Below are 10,991 nucleotides of genomic sequence, written 5' to 3'. Positions count from 1 at the left end.
TTTTTTCAGCCTCATATTTTTTATTTTTTTCTAAGTTATATGTTTTGGCCTTTTCGCCTTTATTTTATAGGACAGCTGAAGAGAGACAGGAAATGTGCGGCATAGAGAGTAGGGGAAGACGAATGGTCGCGGCAGGGAATCAAACCGGCGACCCCTGCAACAAGGACTATAGCCTCTGTATGTGGGGCGCTTAGACTACACTGCTAGGCCACCAGCGCCCCTTCAGCCTCATATTTAACATTTTCAAGAGATCTGTTGTGTTGCAAAGAAGATCAATGATTTCATTTTGGCTATAAAATACCTTTCCTTGTAATACAGCATGATAACTGAGTTTTAAGCAATGTAACATTTGACAAAAAAAAAAACATACACTACGCAGCACACAATATTTGGCACTATGTATGCTAACATTTGCCATACACATGCACTAGCTTTTAAAACTGCTTCGAGTAGGATTTGTAAGGAAATCGGCCAAGCTGACTTTCACCAGGAATAGTATTGTGACTGCAGCAGATGCTAATGTCTCTGTGCTTCTTGACAAGACCATATTCTCCACACACCATTAGACTTAACCTCAGTGTAACATAATATCCATCCATGTATAACTCACACGTTTATCCCTTGATGTGGAATATTGTGTTGCAGACAGTGTTTCAAACTGAAGTACATCTTGTAGACCTCGCTGAGTGTATCAAATATGACTGAAGAGCAGTGTTTAGAGTTCAAATTGACCCTCTGTTTCCGCTAAAGCTTCTCCTTTTTCTAAAGGCTGTTAAGGAGAGTAATGTTACACAGTTAACTAGTGAGGCCCTTAATATTCAGTGGAAGTACAAATAGACTAAGATGTATGCTTCATGAGCATGATTGACATTTAAAAAGAGGTTGTAGTGGATCAGGGTGCACTGTCTTTGGTAATAAGGTGTGAGCATGAATTCAGAAAATTCTATTAAGAGGTGATATATGAGGCTCAGACACTGTGTGGAATTACCACCACGGTCTGTAACAAAATGAATGCAGGAAGCTTGCAAATTGGCCCGATCGCGCTCACAGAGGAATGGGCTTGAATTTGAAAACCCTTATTACAGACGCTCCTTTCTCACTTTAAGAAGAGGAAGGTGATTTTTTTTTTCCTCTTTTTTATTATTCTGTGTTTCAAAAGCCAGAGTGCAATCCAGTGAGAATTATGCACACTGTTTAATTCCAGACGTGGATGGAAGGAGACAGAGTGTGTACAGACTGCAAGACAAATAATTAGCTCCGCCGCTAAACACAACTGGTGGCGACACATCAAGCCACATTTTAGGGAGGGACATTAGTGAATGAATAACTGTTTTAGACCATGAATGATCATCCCCATTTTGCACCTGACAGGGTTTTTAAAACACACATGTTGGTGAGCAGCCATGACTTCATTAGCATGCAAGAAGACAGAGGCTTATCTCAATAAAACAGCTGCCCTTTAATTTCCTGCTTTTGAATTTCTGTGGAAGAACTGATCTAAATATTCAGTTTAGGAGTATAAAACTAGATAAGGTTTCTCTCCATGCCTTTCTGGCAATTTCATTTTGAGTCATTTGGAGCTGCCTCGGAAATAATAAGCAAATTTCGTCATTCTGCCTTCAATTGTCTGTTCAGTCATAAAAACAATCATTGTGTTTTACAGACAGTCCAAATGGGTGTATCCATTTTTTTTAATAATTTGTGTTACCTTCCCTCCTGAAATATTATGACTCAGTGTAGCAGAGACACAACAAAAGGAGACTGTCTGTGTCTGTGAATAGCTGCCTCTCCAAACCAATATTTTCCATCTGTCAAAAATCTGGATATCTGTCCACGACCTGTGTGGATGCAGAGCAAGGGTAAAGCTTGAGTACAGACATTTATCAAGCCGACTGTATCTACTGAAAAAAATACAACTTTGCTCTAAATTCCTCCAGCTCCTGTATGTCCTGGCTTTTTCTGCTTGGTTGTTGAACTTTTGCTAGTGTTCTGCAGTGTTGTCCTGTATGCACAGCTGCAGGGGCTTCATCCTGCCCTTCCCCTTGTCCCATCTTGCCACAATAGCTGCAGTGAAGAGCTCAAGTTTTTGCAGGTGCAAGCAAATTCTCTGCAGCACTGAAATCACTTTGCAGCGTTCATGCTCTGCTGATGGTGAGAAACAGGAATGGATCTCACTCTTTCCAGTGCATGTAGTGTTTGCTGTCACTTCCTGCGAGCAAAACACAACATAAACACGTTTTCCTTATAGGAATGAACTGTTGGAAAACAACAGAAGGCTTGAATCCAATAGATTAAAAGCCTAAAATTAATTTCTAACCAATCTAGCCTGTCAATCTTCAGCATCGAGGCCTTGCTGGTTCTCAAGGTTGTCATTGCTCACCCTCTAGCTCCCCATTTTTATTACTGTGACCACACACATTGACTCCCCAGTTAGGATAGCTGCTTGTACAAACCCTAAAACCCACTCCATTTCACATTCTAATACTCCTAAACCCTCTCTAATGTTAAGCATTTCAAGCAGATATGACCATCATCACTGGATTTAAAATTTGGAAGTCATTCCCTCCCATATCTGTGCACTAAAATGAATTCATTTGCAATTTAAATACAGTCCTATTTAAGTTTTAAACCATTACCATGGGTAAGCTGCTCTATAAAATTTTAGAACAATCTGTCTGATGGCATAATTTTATCCTCAGCTGGCGGAGGGAAGTGAATAAGCAATTCTAGGGCAGGAGAAAAAGATCATTTCCATGCTGAAATATTTATAGAGGCATTAAAAACTGTTGAAGAGTGGAACTCAGTGGTGACTGAAAGAACAGATTAATCTGAAACTCATTAGAATGCACATTATTTTCTCAGCAGGCCAAAGAGGAGCTGTATTTCTCATTAGATGCTCTGAATCGCTTCTTGTATTGTTTCGGAAAACAACAGTGCGGAAACACTTCTGTATGTCATCCATGTTGACATCCCTGTGCAGCCTTGTAGTCTACTCCATCTTTGTGGAGAGCACTGTCCCTCATTACACAGCGGTGGAAATGTCAACGCTATGGGTTCAGATTAATTGAGAGTCTGTGGACGTCTAATTACAGGAAGAAGACTTGAAGATACGCTTAGACCTCTGAGACGGTGGACCTTTCCCCCTGGGCTAAACGGTGCTGTTATCGATCGTTGCATGTAAAATGATACTGTAATTCCTCCGTTTTGGCTGTTGCAATAGAAGCAGGTTAATTGGATCAGACCCTTAAAAGAAAAACAGTGGTGCTGATCAAGCAGTAAAGGTTACCTTAGCTGGAGGATTGTGCTTAATATGCAATGAGGTTAATTAACAGTAAGCTGAAAAGGGTTTGGAGCTCCACAGTCTGGTCGTACAAAGGAGATATGGTGGTGTCTGGTGTTTGGTCAGGTGTTTGTTGGACAGTAGAATGACAATGGAGGCTGTTGGAGTTTTACTGACAGCCTCACAGTGATGTAGCCATCGTTAAAAGTTGTGAAACAGTAGGAGACCAGAGCCCCCCTCAGAAAGAAAAACCCAATGCCAGAGCCAAAATAACATCAGTGAGTCATAGTTGCCTTCAGGCCATGCTGACTTTATCTTCTCTGTCTCAACATGCAGGCTGGTCCTCTCACCAGTAACTTTAATTAAAACTAGAGTAGGAGTCACCACATATTTAACCTCACCATGATGTGTCTTTTAAAGTGTTTGATTAGAAAAAAGGGGAGCAGTCTTTGTCTTCCTTTATGATCCATAACCAGTTTCGCAAAAATCATAGTGATTAAAGAGTCACAACTTGGATTTATGTGATTTTTGAAAACGACAGGTAAGAAGCCACCATTGTGTTGCTGAAATTATATTAGCAAATGATTTACAACCTCTTCTTGTCATATGAAGCGGAGATGCATTTCTCAGGAAGAAGAGTGAGGGTGAATGGTGGAAAAGTCTAGCTTAGTCAGTCTGCCTCTACATGCCCTTGTGTTGTCTATATTTCCTCTCATTTGTGCCAATCAAAGCAAAACCCAGGACCAAACATACCTTTGGCTGATGATAATTCAACAATATGACAAATGACATATTAGCTGAAAGAGGTTACCTTTTATGAAAAGCTTCCACGTGTCTTAACAGACACTTACTGTAACTGTCAGGGCATGTGAATCACCTACACCTTTGGCTGCAAAAAGAAAGAAGAAAGTGGGAAAACTCCATTCAAAGGCATCTAAACTTTGCTCTACACAGCGTGCATTGTTCATGACCTGTGCAACCATTCCACAATGAGCTGCCAGATTTGCTTAGAGGTAGAAGAAGGGTCCAAAAAGGCGTGTAGATGCAGAAACAGAGAATATCCATGACAGGAAACTATGATATCACTGGCTTTGCACCAGTGGTTGCAGGGGCAATACTCGAATAAAACAGAGCAACCACATTAAATGATGTTTATGTCGCTTGCAGGAAATACATTTACAATTAAATTGTTGTTTTTGTTTTTGTGTTTTCTAAATCAAGTACACAAATTCCTGCGTGTCCTGATCAAGGAAATAAAATTCCCCCTAAAGCCACAGTCGACAGGTCTTTGGCAGCATGAGTGCCCAAGGCTGTGCTGCTGCTGTTGCTGCTTCTTGTTAGACGACTAAAAGCAGCCAGCCTGAACACATGGCTATTATGCCCAGCACCCTGATAGGAGCTGGAGCTGCCACTTCAATTCTGCTGAAGGTGTGAGGAGCCACAGATAGCCAGGAAATTGGCTCTTTGTTCTCCAAAGTTGCCGATTTGAAGAGGCGTAAGTTGTCTTCTACAAACAAGCACAGAGAAAACCGTGAAAAACAAGCCTTTGATTTTATATGAGATTTTTTAGCCTTAACATTCAGAAGAATAAGTAAAAATGAAGAGACATTGCATAAATAATCCAAATGCTGAAAAGAGACTTGATTTTGGGACTCGTGAAGAGCAGCGGAGATGAGAGGAGAGCTAAAGTTGCAGAGCTGGTGACAGATACAACTACATTCCTCTGAAAGAGGAAAAACATGGGCTTCCTGTTTCTACCAAATATCAAACCACACCTGGATGAGCTCAAGGGCCAGTCCATGTATAACCTGTTTCCACAGCCTCAGGGTGCTTTTCACTCTGACTATAACACAGTGGAGAAAAACTTTGGCTTTCTCATCCATTTAATGAGACCACTGAGTTGGCACAACAAGGGTATTTCCAAAATGTATGCTATGGCTCAATTTTGCAGAGAAATGCAGTGCCACCCTGAGCACAGCAAATTATATCAGCAAGCAAAAAATACCTAGAAGTACCAGCTGGTGTGTTGCATTTAGACTGAAATCACAGCAGCTGTGATTTGCTTCCCCCAAGTTGAACTCCAAACTCTTGAAGTTCTAAACTACTCTGAAGTGTCTTTTTTATAAACCTTTAATGTTGATCTGTAGCCTTGGAAGTCAGCCTGTATTGTGCAGCTAAATGCTGACACCAACACAGCACCTTATGCTTTCTGCCATTGTCAGAAAGTCAAATCATATAGGAAATCAACATTCAACCTCTATTATCTCCCGACTGAAACAAATGTTGTCAGCAGCCTACAGACCCTCATGCACTATTTGCAAATAAGGACAGGGGGAAAAGTACTGTTATTCACCATGTTAATGCTGCTGTCATTTTCCTTTAATCTCATGCTCAGGGTAGGAAGCTTAGTTCTTGTGATACTACTGGAAGGATGTAAGTCATAGAAGTACAGGGTGTTGAAAAATGTTGTTGTTTCACCACTTTATTAATGAGCAACTAAAAACACTACGAATTAAAACACCTGGGGGGTTTAGAGTTGAAATAGCTAACTTAGCTGATAATACTCACCGTAAACAGAAAATTTCTACTGTTAGTGAAGTTAAACAAAGTTAATAGAACCACATGGATCAGCATCACTTCTGATACAGCTTTTTTGCCTTGTCACTGCCAGAGTCTTTGCCATTTATCAGTCCTTAAATGAGGCTATATTCTGTAACATGTTCTGTCAAGTGTTTACCTCATGAGCCATCTTCAGTTTTGTAAATTTCTCTGTAAGCCTGTAGTTGTAGTTGGTTAGCAAGTACATGGAGATGAAAACAAATCCTTAAAGAGGAATAATTTCTAGAGAGCTTTTTTTCAACTTTACAAACAGAGTTGCTGGGCAGGTTTTAAGCTTACAGCTGCTTGCGATCAATTGCTTTTGCTCTTTGAAGACTCAAACTGAAATCCCTCCATCCACATTTTTCTTTGGCTTTCAAGAGGGCTGCATCTTACAGATTGTATGACTTTGTGTAAGTGACAACCCACAATTCAAACCACATTTCACGTAGCAATTGCTCAGGTATATGATCGAGAGAAAAAAGATCAGGTTTGAAGTTCTATTTCAAGATTTCTCTTACTCCACACTTATGCACCATATTGACTGTATGGCCTCCATCTCCTCCCATTGCAGAAAAATGAGGTCCAAATACCATGGCGACAGGCTTTGACATATTGCACTTGTGATGTATTTGGAGCACGGCCATGCCCAGAGGTGATCTGGCTGTAGAAGCCAAGAGACTGACGTAACACCCGCTAACCAAAACATACATATAACTCACCAATAAAACAGCAAAGATCCCTCAGGTTGATACAATCCACTGAAACTGATTCTTGTGTTGATATGACGCAGACAATTTTTCTTTTGGAAAGTTCAATGATTCAGTTTGTTACATTTTCCAGCCTCATTCCTCCTCTACTTATCTCATCTGGTAAAGAACACAACAGGGGCCCACATTTGTCTTCAGAGCTATAAATCATGACGTGTTAAATACAAAATTTAAAGTAAACTATACATGCAAATAAATCATGCAATTGTCAAGACGACCTGAATTTTTATTTTCTTTGATCTCATGTCCAGCAGCAGCATAAGCCAGTCACCTGGGGAAGCTTTAAATGTTTTGGCCTCACTATTAGGGAGGGGGTGTGCCATCCATTTTCCCATACAGTCTAATGGCCCTTTGCCACTACACAGTTCCAGCCCTACTCTACTCGACTTGACTCAGCTTTACTCGACCCCACCAACCCGAGTACTGACTCACAGTGGGAGGGGTCATCATAACACTGTGTTCACGTCATTTTGAACGTGACACAAACACAACAATCGCAAACAATGGAGGACATGGAGGCAATGTTGTACTTGCTGCTCGGTCTGTGGCTTTTTTGTCGCAGGCCGAGCGATAGAGGAAAGCAAAAGAAGAGCAAAAGAGTACTGATGTTGGTTTTTTTTTAAGTTTGATTCCTGTGTTGGGTGTCGCGCTCATGACTCTTCGGTGACGACATTCTATGACCAATCAGTGGCCAGCAGTCCATCGACGTCACCTTTTATTAGCGGCTCAGCTTGCTTGGAACCAGAGCAGAGCAGGTACGAAAAACTTGTATCTGACATGAGGTACCGCGCCTGTGGAAACGCAACACAAACTGAGTAGAGTCAAGTCAAGTCGAGTAGAGTAGGGCTAAGACGGGCCGGTGGAAAAGGGCCATAAGGTGCACGTTCGATAACAGACTGTCCACAGTTTTCTATTTGAGCACATTTGTTCAACCTCAAACAAGACAGTATTAAATTTCATTGCAACCTGATTAAATAAAGGTGTCACTGGCAAAGATTTAGAGCCCACACACCTCATCTGAGATCAATCATGCTTTTTTGTTTGGGGCGGAACAATTGGGTCAGTGGAGGAGTTTAAAGCTGGTACCAGCATTGCCAAATTACCTACAAGTTAGTTCTCATTACCTGCCAAAGTTTGTAACAACAGCAGGTGCAGCTCACCTTCAGCTTGTTTGGACTTCAGATAAATTCAAATGTCATTTTATTAAGCAGGGATGAAGAGCTACAAAAAGTCCTTCTGAAGTTTATGAATATTTTTGTTAGACATGTTTAATGTGATTTTTCAGACACTAATGGAAGTGCTAAAGCAATTTGTAGCAATTATTGCAGTTTCATGCCTAGTTGTCTTCCTGATCTGTAGAGGAAAAGTGGGAACAAGTCTTTTCATAGAGTAAAATGACTCCTTTGTCTCAGCACAGAGGATGTATAGTATTTTTGGGTTACTTTTCCAGATGGCTGACACATGTGCATTTGCTTTCCAGCTGCTATCAGTCTCTTTTTCATCATACAGTGATATGCATCCCAGATCCCATGCTGCTTCTTTGCAGCAAATTCCAGAGTATCAGTATTCAAACACTCAGCTTTTCTGATCTAACACCCAACTTTACCCCATTTAGAAAAGGGCACCACACCCCACACACAGGAGAAAAAAAGTGAAGTGTTGGACAGACAGATGTCAATAGCACACATGAGAAAGAGAGAACATGACAGATTTCAAATGATATAGTGTTGATTTTTAAGGTTTGCTTCTGACACACATTGGCATCACCACCAGTATGTGTGGAACTGGAAAAAACTCACAGTTGGTCAGTACAGCCCACGCAGAGGAAATCTGAACTCACTCTGCCGTTCCTAGATAAGAAACTGAATTTCTCTCAGATCTCATAGCCAAGAAATTCTGCCACACAACACACAGAAAATCTGCCCGTACTTGTTGTCTGTTAAATTTTAAGAGAATTGATCGGCTGTATTGACTTCCTCTCCGAGTATATTTAAAGCCTCATAGTGAAATAGCTGCCTAAGATCTAAAACTTCATTTTTACATCTCATCTCTTTTTCTACATAAAATAAATTCATGCATAAAAACCTCAACCTATGACCAACACTGGTACAGTGAAGCTACGAACACCCACGGGACTTCCATAATTCTAACAGTAGCTCTGTGTTTTACTCCTGCTTTTTCTCTCTGTCTCACTCGATCTGTCTTTCTTTGCTTGTGCACGTTGGCACATACCTTTCCCACACTGTTTTTCTATTCATTTACCAAGTCCTTCTTTTTGCACCTGCGAGTTTTCTGTCACAATGCAGCAGACTGACAAAGAACTGAAGCCCTGGTTTCACAGAGGAGACTGTCAGCCAGTTTAGTTTTAACACAATGGAGGGTAGAAGGGGAAAAAACTCTTCTAAGGCATCCAATTGGAACCATGCAGGCAAAACCATGCAGAAAGGACATAGACAGAAACAGAAAGCATGAAGGGTGTATGAAAAGGGATCCAGAGATGAGCAGAGACAGGCTTCACAGCTATGCAGCCGGGTTTTTTGCTTTTATCAACACCTACTGAAAGCAAAGCAAATACATTGCAGAGAAAGGTTTATTTGGCATAGACATTAAAAATCATCCATTACGTTGACAGCCAAGCATGCAGCGACAACATCAGCCCTAATTCTTGCTTAATCAGTGCTTTCATGTCATTTTTTTTTTAACTCTTTGAAAGTTATTTTTCTCAAGCCTTCTACATCAAACGCCCATCCAAAAATGATATATGGCCAAGCAGAGAATAATACATCTTCCAAAAAACTGTGAGAACAATTGCAAACAGTTTATTTAGTGAACAAATAAAAGCTTTGAGAAAGCAAATACAGAGACTAATACACTGTTTACTTCCAAGGATGATTGAATCCTGGATAAAGAAGGATAGGTCTAACAATTTAACATTTCTACGGTATATTTCTAACTACGGCATACTTCAGAGGCCATTAATCCTTTCTTGTTGCTCCCAGTCCAGGACTCCAAACCTTTGTTGGATTGTGACATAAGGCAGTGCTGATTGGACCTGATGGCTTGTGCTGTTCTTTGGTACAAAAACATTTAGAAACAACTGGGTGTGCTTTGTGCTGTGCTGTGAGCTCAGTGATAAAACCCTTAACTTGTCAGGCTTGTTAAATTGTTTTCTGACAGGCTACTTTGTTTGCTAATAATGCTCAGGATTATCCATTTAACTGCTTCACCTCATGGCAACTTGTTAATTCTACTTCCTGTTTTTAAATTCCCCTCTTAAGTCTCTGATATCACTGGCGACCGATGATCCTTTCATTGCTCCACGTCAGACAATCCTGCATCTGTATCCCCGGTCATTCGAAATGTAAGGGTATGTGAGAAAAAGGAAGCAGCAATTCTGAATGTGTCTCTCTGTGGCTGCAACGTATCTGCTTTCCTAATCTTCGACACAAAGCCTGGATGAGCAGCACTTTGTGTGTGTCAGAATGGCAGGCTTAAGAAACAGGCCCAAGCATGCAGGGTTACTTGTGAAACAGCAACACGATGGAAACTTAGCCGACACTGAGAACATGTACAGTGATGTGGTGGAATAATGCTGGCAGGGATGAACATAGTATGTCACAAAAATGTACACCCACACATTGAGTTTATATACTGCTCACTACTGTAAAAGGTGTTTCATACATGCTCAGCAGTTTTTTTCCCCCAGCAATATCTGTCAGGTATCTGCTGATTTATTATGTTGGTCAAATTAAGCACAGCCACTGAACTTGGTTTGTAGAAAATAATAGAAAGCACAGCATTAGTAGTGAGATGTCACAGGCTCAGGTTGGGTTTTGTTCCACTGTATAAAACATGGACGTAGTCTGAGTGGCATCAGCTACTAGAGTTATGAAGCCCCAAAACAGCAGTCACCAAATTAGAAATGCCAACTCCAATAACTTTCAAGAAACCAGCAAAGAGGTGGAGTTGATGCTGTACTGTAACTGACATGCAAACAGCTACAAAGTGCCCATCTATCAGTCAATTCAGCCACACCCGAGGTATGTAACTTTGAGCCTTATTATATTCTAAACTTATGTTGTAAAATCAAATTCCCCTCATGTACAGTTGTTATGAATAAAGAAGTGAGGTTTATACTGAAACCTTTTTAGTGGTAAAAGGGTTTTAAATGTTTAGTTGGGCATTAAAAATAGGCCTTTTAATATCTTTAGGTGCATTTCGACCAAGAGTTCCAGGGTCTTTTAGCCCCCAGAACTACTTTACCCTGAACTAAAAGGTTCTGTGCTCCACATTGTTGTCTGCGTTTCGACCGCAGGGCCGAAGACCAGGGTAGGTTATGCAAA

Source organism: Notolabrus celidotus, chromosome 6 (genome assembly GCF_009762535.1).
Source record: "Notolabrus celidotus isolate fNotCel1 chromosome 6, fNotCel1.pri, whole genome shotgun sequence".
NCBI classification, from domain to species: Eukaryota; Metazoa; Chordata; class Actinopteri; order Labriformes; family Labridae; genus Notolabrus; species Notolabrus celidotus.
This window is presented reverse-complemented; position numbering follows the sequence as displayed.